This window comes from Mus pahari, chromosome 21 (assembly GCF_900095145.1).
Source record: "Mus pahari chromosome 21, PAHARI_EIJ_v1.1, whole genome shotgun sequence".
Lineage (NCBI taxonomy): Eukaryota > Metazoa > Chordata > Mammalia > Rodentia > Muridae > Mus > Mus pahari.
This window is the reverse complement of record NC_034610.1, coordinates 9,815,448-9,824,728: the sequence shown is the minus strand read 5'-3', so window position 1 is coordinate 9,824,728 and position 9,281 is coordinate 9,815,448.

Sequence of the window (9,281 nt, the reverse complement as noted above, 5' to 3'; positions counted from 1 at the left end):
CTCTGCTCTCTGCTCTCTGCTCTGCTCTCTGCTCTGCTCTCTGCTCTCTGCTCTGCTCTCTGCTCTGCTCTGCTCTCTGCTCTCTGCTCTGCTCTCTGCTCTCTGCTCTGCTCTCTGCTCTCTGCTCTGCTCTCTGCTCTCTGCTCTCTGCTCTGCTCTGCTCTCTGCTCTGCTCTGCGCTCTGCTCTGCTCTGCTCTCTGCTCTCTGCTCTCTGCTCTGCTCTCTGCTCTGCTCTGCTCTGCTCTCTGCTCTCTGCTCTGCTCTGCTCTGCTCTCTGCTCTGCTCTCTGCTCTGCTCTGTTCTGCTCTGCTCTGCTCTCTGCTCTCTGCTCTCTGCTCTGCTCTCTGCTCTGCTCTGCTCTGCTCTCTGCTCTGCTCTGTGCTCTGCTCTGCTCTCTGCTCTGCTCTCTGCTCTGCTCTGCTCTCTGCTCTGCTCTGCTCTCTGCTCTGCTCTCTGCTCTGCTCTGCTCTCTGCTCTGCTCTCTGCTCTCTGCTCTCTGCTCTCTGCTCTGCTGTGCTCTCTAGCTCCACTTAGCCCTATCTCTTCTCAGCTCTGCCTGGCTCTATCTCAACCCAGCTTAGCTCATCTTTTGCATGGAGAAGCCTACCTTAGGCTCAGCCCTGACTCCGAGGGACTCTATACTGACTATTAACTGGATGGAAGGCTGTTCACTTGAGTTTCTGTGGTCCGCATTCCTAAACTGAAAGAACAAAGATCCATCTTCCCCTGAGGCTGGAGCTCTCTCTGAAAGGGGCCCAAAGATGTGGCCTCTGAGCAAGCGGAGAGCCAGCGGAGCTGAGGGAAGGAGTTCTCGTTACCAGTAAGTCAACACAGGTGCGCATTAGGCGCTGCCAGGCAGGTGACGGTTTGTTTTCCTTTCCCTTCACAATCATCCTTTTTATTCACCTCAGCTCAGATCTTAAGCCCTCATCCCTCCGTGGATCAAGGAGGAAATGTCACCTGGCACTTGTTAGGTATTAAGTTTCCTTATCAATAACCGCCTGCCCGCCCAGTTTATCCTGGCCTCGGGCACCTGCAAGGCCATAAAAGACTGTTAGATAGAGCCACCAGCCTGGAGCCCCCCAGAGAGGACTGTTGCCGAGGGCCAGCCACATCATGCTCCTGCTCGGGGCCACACCACATCAAAGTCAACTACTTCTAAGTAGCCAAATATGGCCATAAAACCCATGAAAGGCCTTGTCAGCTCTACTCTGGCAGCAGGCTGCTCCACGTCACCGATGAGGACTCTCTAGGAGACACTTGTCCCACGGAGAAGAAGATGAGCAGTGAGCTGGGCTATAGGTTGGGGAGAGACCCAAAGGAGGCCTCCCTCTGGAGACCAACTCAAGAGGTGGCTCAAGCTCAAGACCCACAGGCCAGCAGGGGGAGTGACTGGGTCTTTGAACTACATCTAGATCAGGCATTGTCACCATGAATATCCTCTTAGGCTAGTAGCTGGCCACAGGTGACACTGTTATGGCCTCTGGCCAGGCTGTGCCCCTGGTGGTTTGTGTACCTGTGAGTATGGCCAGGTATGGATGTGTGCACAGGGATGAGCATAGCATGTGTATATCCATGTATGCAAGGATTATGTAAGCAAGTACATACATGTATCCTACATGTACATACATGTACAGAAATATATGCACATGTGTGCATCCTTGTGTGAAGGATGTATGTGTGTGTGGATTTTGTGTATCCCTATGTTCAGGGATACCTGTAAATGTGCACGTAAGCCTTCACATGGTACCCCAAAGGCCTTATACCTGATCTGGTTATTGGTTCTGGAAAATTTCGGCCCTTTATTGCAGCACTAACCAAAGATAACTTTCAGAGGAATCAGTCCCCACACCCTTCTCAATTCAACAGGTGACAGACAGACAGACAGACAGACATTTCTCTTTCTGGCAGCTATTCTTCATTTCTCCTTCTCCTGACCTGCTGAGAGTGCTCGTGGAGTCTGGGACCATCCAGACAGGGTGGCCTAGGGGCTGTGCTAGTCTTTTCAGAACTGGTAAAGGAACAAGAAAACATTTTACTCTGACCATAAGGACTCTTGAAGGCGCAGAGCGCTTTTAGAGTCCCAGCACCAAGGTTTGCCATTATCTAGCTCCACAGCCACTACCGGGATCAGTTTCCCCTGCTGTGGGTTGTCAAGCCCTGAGCACACCTGTCCCTGAGACCCCAGTGCCATCTAGTGGTGCATGACCAGTTCCTGCGGGTGGCCAAGCGCTCAGCCCCAGCCCCAGCCCCAGCCCCACCCCCTAACTTGTCATAAACTGAGTGTTGTCACTCAGCACGATACATCAAAATTCTACCTCCTAGTTCCTGTGAATGTGAACGTAGCTGGGAATGGAGCTTTGGCTGATGCCAAGTTAAAATGAGGTCATAGTGAGGCCAGAATCAGGTTAGGGACAAGAAGGAATGAGACACTAAAGAGAGCACCTGTGTCCATTTCTTGAAGGACGCCCCTGCTGTCAGGTCTTGCAAACTTTGAGTGCATTCAAACCACCCACCATTCTGGCATAGGAGGCTTAAGGTACATGTGCCAAAGCTATGGAGCGTTTCTGAAGTGATGTAGCTTTTTTTCTAACACTCAGGTAACAGGGATGTTGTCCAGACCCGGTGATATTCAGCAGGTGTTTGCATCCAGCCTCAGGGAAACCTGTGTCTTCTGCTCTGTCCACTTGCTCAGATTTTCTGGGCCAGCACCATGTTGGCCGAGTGTGGCTTCTGCCTCTTTTGTTTTGCCAGTGACAGAAAGGAGGTCAGACACGCTCGCATTTTCTAACCAAAGTATTCATTACAAGCTGGTTTTGCAAAATAACAATTCATGTGAGTGGTACTCGTCTAAGTCACAAAACCCTGAACCACTGACCTTCAAGAACCAGGGAGGACGAAGAGGTCCTGAGTCTTGCTGTCCAGCCTGCCCATTGCCAGCAGAACTCCAAGACCCAGCCACAGTTTGCCGGAGGATGTCTCAAACAGCCTCCATGTGGCTGCTCTAATCCTTCAGTGGACTCCACATCTGGGTCTATCTATGGCAAAGCAGATAGCTGCTCCCCAAGGAGGACCTCCCTGTGGTTTAACAAACAGAAGGTTTGAAGCTAAGTGTGGAAAGCTTGCAGGGACTGCTCCTCTTTTGTAACAGGCCAGGCACCACTCAAGTCCAACTCTGAAATGAGCCAGCCCCCAAGAGGGCTTCATTCAGTGTGGGTCAAGGGTGCCCCCTGCTGGCACTACTGCTCAAGCTGATCATTTCATGAGCAAGAGGTTGAAGGACTCTGGGTCTCTCCAGGCTCCTGGTAGCTGTGTACCCACTTCTGAGCACTCGAGCACAAACTACTGACCCGCCTCCTGGTAGGAATGAGAAAGTCCGGTGTTCATTACCATCAGTGTGGCATCTCCAGACACAAAGCAACCTTTGCACACTGTTTCATTGCTCCTCGTGCCTAACATACATTGACATAAAAATATGTAAGTCACAGGACCACACATACATTTCGATTATATCTACTGTACAGAGTCCTCTTAGATAGATGCTCTTGGAATTCATAGGGTGGGAACATCGTTCTTGGCAGGGACCCCGCGGGAACACCTTCAGAGTGTGTCACAACTGCTGGCCTGCTCACGGAAATGTAGGCTCATTGCGCTGTGTGCTCGTGACACCCAGTCCAATATGGCGCCTCTGCGCAGGCCTGGGAGAGAGAACGCAGGCCCGTTTCCTTAAATTCTCTAACTTAATCCGTCTCTGAGGGTTCCCAGGTAATCCAGAAAGTCAGGTCAGAAGCAGCCATCGCCCTCCAGAACTTCTCTGTTCTGATGCTTCCTTAGCTTGGGTGCCCAGCCAGGCTGAGGAAATGCAGCGAGCGAGCGAGCTCTCCTTGGAGACTCCTACAGGGGAAAGCTTGCAGAGGAAGGAAGGGAAAGAGGGGGTGCTGTAGGGAGAAAGCCTGCAAGCCAAAAAGAAAAAGCTCACGATGAGAGAGACCTCCTTACGGGAAGAAAGCATTTGCAGGGAGAGAAGGGAGCTTGGAGAGAGAGAGAGAGAGAGAGAGAGAGAGAGAGAGAGAGAGAGAGAGAGAGAATATTTTATGGGGCACCCCATGCATGGATTAGAAATGAAGAGAGAGAGAGAGAACTTTAGGGGGCACCCCACACCCCATGCATGGATTAGAAATGAAGAGAGAGAGAACTTTAGGGGGCACCACATGCATGGATTAGAAATGAAAGAGAGAGAGAACTTTAGGGGGCACCCCATGCATAGGTTAGAAATGAAGAGCCTTGAGTGGGCCCTGCTTTTTCTTCTCTCCTTTGCAATTCCGAGCAAGGGCATGAGGAGAAAAATGAAGGTCAATGAATTCACCGTCGGCCTGAGGAGGAGTTCGGGGTGGCTGTCACAGCTAACCAAGGGTCACAGGGCCTCTCTATGTTCTGCCAGCTTTCTTCTGAAACCACTCATCACTCAGGCTCCGCACTTTGACACAGCTTTTGCCAGAATCTTGCAGAAAGTTAGAAACGGAGTCACAAAGTACTGGGGGCTTCGCCCTGAGCCAACAAGTCTGCAAGTCATTCTCCAGATGAAAAACAAAAACAGCTACAGTGCTTTGAGTGATTATAAATGTAGTCTTAGTGAGACCAGCTTTTCACCTACGGGGCTCCAACCAAGAACAGAACTTCTGTCTGCCCAGTGTGTGGTTAATCCTGCCTCCCTCCGAGGGAAGGGCACTAAGGATACTGCAGAGCTGTTTCCATTGCTCAGGCCTGGTCCCATTTATCATCGCCCGTGATGGCTCCTTGTTTGTACTGGAAGATGTGGGGTTAGATGTCAGCATCCATCGCAGAGGTGGTTAAAGCAAAGCATCGAGATCATCCATCACGCGGCAGTAAAGGCACGGAGCCAAGAGCCTGCATCCACTCCCCGGCAAGTCTCTGCCTTCCATTGGGAACTACCCTGCAGCAGATCTCACCTGGGCTCCCAGCCAGGAGCCAGTGGGGCGGTGCTGGAAGGGGGTGGGCGGTGCTGGGCGGTGCTGGGCGGGGGTGGGCGGGGGTGGGAGGGGGTGTGATGGAGTACGGGGCACATCCACGAGGCAGCACGTTTGGAACAACTTGGGGGCATTGTAAAGTCCTGATGGCCAGGCACACGGGGATCACATTAATACAAAGCCCAGGTGCAACCTATGCATCAGGTATTTTAAAGCTCCCAAGTGATTATCCAATTATCTACACTGAGGACTGGAACCACTGAAGTTGGAAACAGCCCCGATCCCTGGCTGTTCTTTAAGGAGTCAGGTTACAAGGCAGAGAGGCCAGAGGCCCAAGGCTCCAAGCTCATTCCAGAGTCTCTCAATCAGCCTGTGTCCAGATAAGACACAAGATATAAACATTTCTGTACATACATTCCCCATAAGCCCTAGATGAGTGAACGGCTCTCTGTCAACAGGAAATCTCAGGTGACACTGACTATTTTTGAGACAAGGTCTCTCACTGGCCTGAGCCCCCCTGTTAGGGGTGACCATATCTCTCTTTCTCCCAACATTGAGATTACAAGTGTGTACTACAGCTCCTGACATTTGACTTGGGTCCTAGGGATCAAACTCAGGCCTCACGCTGGCCCCAGCCAGTGGAGTGAAACTTTACTCTTAAAATAATGTTTGTGGAACGGTGCCATGATATGTTTCAAATGTCAAAATCGACTTCTCGCTTCAATAGAAAAGACACGTATGCTATGAGACAAACACAGTCAATATTGAAACCATACGGCTCAGAGTCTCCCTGAGTCCCTGGCCCCAGGATGGCCAAGTGATATAGAGGCAACACCAATGACAGCCATGTCCATGTGTCCTTCCAGAATTTGTAGAGGATACAACTTCATGGCTAGCTTCATGCTCCTAAAGATGGGCGCTGTCATAGAAAACATCCGTCTCTTTCTGGTGGTTGCACATATGCCCTAGGAATCAACACACATTCCTGAGTCAAGTAAGAAAATGGATGGCTAAAGGAATGAGTGAGTGAATTAATGAAGAAATTAAAGTGAATAAGTACTCATATGCACATACACACATACATACTCATACTTGCACACACACATGCACACATAGACACACATACATACATACAAACACAGATGCACCACACACCCATGCACACACATACAGGCACACACACACACACACACACACACACACACACACGGTTCACAGAGGTCTTTGTGTTTACAGGTCAGCACCAGGGGAACCTGGAATGTTAAGCAGACAGGATTGTTCCTCCAAGGAAAGGAATGCAAGACCTATTACCTATGTACATGCCCATATGTACACTCACACTCATGCACACATACATACACTCACATATGCATGTGCACACACACACATGCACCACACATACACATACACACACACACACGCAGGCACACACACATGCACACACCCCCACACACACACTGAATACATGAATGGCTAAACGAATGAATAAATGAGTGAACTGATAAATGAAGCAATGCTTAAGTGTATAATCAAGTGAACGTATGACTGTCTGAGTATGTGAGGAAGTACCTGCATACATCAGTATCTGAGTGTATGTCTATGGTTCACACACACACTCATACTCACACACATGTACACTCACAGACACCACACACACACACATGCACACCACACACACATATACACACTCACACTCACACATACTTGTACACTCACACAAACCACATGCACACATACGTGCACACTCACACCACACACACATATATACACACACGTACACATACATGCACACTTGTGGCTAGAGGCTCCTGTTTGCAAGTGGGTATGATGCAGTGAAGGAGCTGTGGTCCCAGCTGACACTGTGCATCAGAACAGAGTGGTGTCCACCCATCCTCCTGAGGGTCCCTGAGAAGTCTGGACTGGAAACTTGTCCAAAGTGTCAAACAGGCAGAAATTCCTCAGAACAGGAACGAGCTTTGGGTTACAAAGAGAGCAGATGCCCAAGGCTGGAAAACTAACTTCTCCGTAAGGCATTTCTGAGCTTCTAAAGAGTCCTGAGAGCAAATGAGAGTGTTTTCTTAAAGGAGCATGGGGTGTATGTCCAACCTACATGAGCAATATGCAGCTTTAAGTCTGAGGAACTGAAGGCAGAGCTTTGCCTCTGTTCCCATGGACACACTGGCCCCCTCGGGATACCTAGAAGGCGTCTGCCTCCCATGCAGGGTGTCCTGACGTCAAGGAATCAATTCCTCCTAGAGACATGTCTGAAAACAGTGTGGGTGCCCTGTTTAAACAGCCCATGAGACCCCCTCAAGGCCCACGAGGTACACCCAACCTGCAGCTATGAGACACATGGCCACCTTTACCTTAGGATAAACTACATTGTGGCCTAACCCACAAAACAGAAACTTGCCTACATATATTTTGTGATTATTATTTTTTTTTTTTTGGTAGCTCTCCAGTTCCCTAGTTGTGATGTTCTCTAGTGTGAACTTTATGAATGACCTCTGTCACAGTGTCAAAGGTTGGATGGTAATAAATATGTGGCACTACTCCAGTGTTCTGTACTCCTTGGGGGTATAATCCAAGAGGCTGGCCCTCGGGACGGGGCACAACCAACACTTGGGAGTGATGGGGGCAAGGTTCATCATTCCCGACTGCTCTGGACAGCATTTCTAGCTCCCTGGTGACCAGTTCAGGATGATATCTCATTGGCAGGCAAGATTCTCTTTATCACAGTGTGAGTAACCTCCGTGGTACGGAGAACCCAGGTTATGGGATTTGAGGATTTTCATGGAAACTGAGAACGCAGAATCTAATTCAGAGAGATGGTGAAAAGTGAAAAGCTCTCTCCCTCTGTGGACTACATATCCCAGGACCACTTGCTAACCACTGTCTTCCTAGGGCGTGGCCAGGAGCTGCTAGGCTGGAGCTGCTAGGATTCCTGTAAAGGAAACCCCTTCCCCCTGTCTTGCTCCTGAGCATGTCTTCTGGTTTCACCGTCAAGCCAGAAAACAGAAAGCAAAGTCTCCCGAGGTAAAAAAAAAAAAAAAAAAAAAAAAAAATCTTCCCTGAGGTGAAGTGTCACAGCCTGAGCCTGTCGCCCCTGCCTAAGAGCACCCACAGAAGCAACACGTGGAAGGAGACATGGATTCCCAACAACACCCACAAGTCAGCTGGCAGAGCCCTAGTCCCCCTGGGCACCATCCCGCTAGCACAGCCCAAAGATGAGACCACTCCTGGCTCCTCACCTCCACAGTTCCCATCATCACCCACAGGCTATCGCCAGCTGCTAACTGAGGCTGCCTCTCAGAGCCGCCTTGGAGAGCCATCTGGAGGTCAGTTAGAGTCACTGTCCTGAGTCACAGCGGTTCGTTCCCCCAGACCGACAGCACTGCAGAGCCCCCTTTTAGCTTCTCCTTGTTCACCTTCCCAGTCAGTCTTGCTTATCAGAGACTCGCCCCCCACCCCCGCCCCCGTGGAGGGTGTTTATGATGTTCTAATCGTACCAACGTAAGGAACATAAATAATAGGGAGCGAGAGGGTCTTGCTCCTAGCGGAATGCCGGCTCACCCCGTGACCCCCTGGTGGGGTTGGCACGTGACTTCTGAGACACTGAACCGCCGGGCAGTAGAGAGCAGAAGGGAAATCTGCCCCCCCCTCCTCCTTCACCTTTTCTCTCCCTCCCTCCGCCCCTCCCTCTCCCTCTCTCTCCTTCTTCTACTTCTCATTCTCCTCTCCTCTTTCCCTTCCTCCCTCTTCTCATCCCTTCTCCCTCCCTCCCCTCCCCCCTCTCCATTTTTGGAAGCAGAGTCCTGGGTGTTGCGTTCCTCCAGGTGTCACCCACTCCCAGCCGACTCTATCAACCCCCCATGGCTTCCGGGGCTCTGCTGCCCTTTCAGCTCAGAGTGGGTGTCTCTCCATAGAACCCATGCCATTTCTCAACGCCATCTAACACGTTAAACAAAGATCAGTTTCGCACGCCAAAATTATGTTAGACATAATGAAACATATTCTTAATATATATATATATAACGAACATGTTCCAGAAAGTGTGGATCCTGTCATCGCTACCACCTGGAATTCATTTCCAATGTTGGCTAAAATCTGAACCATCCCCTTCGTTAAGTGCATTGTTTGCCCCACTGTGGGGAAGGGTGCGGTTCTCAAAGATGTCTGTTAACCTCACAGGAGCTCGGAAGCACCATTGTAATGCAGCTGTACGCAGCCAAGCCTTCTCAAAGTCTCTCTCTCTCTCTCTCTCTCTCTCTCTCTCTCTCTCTCTCTCTCTC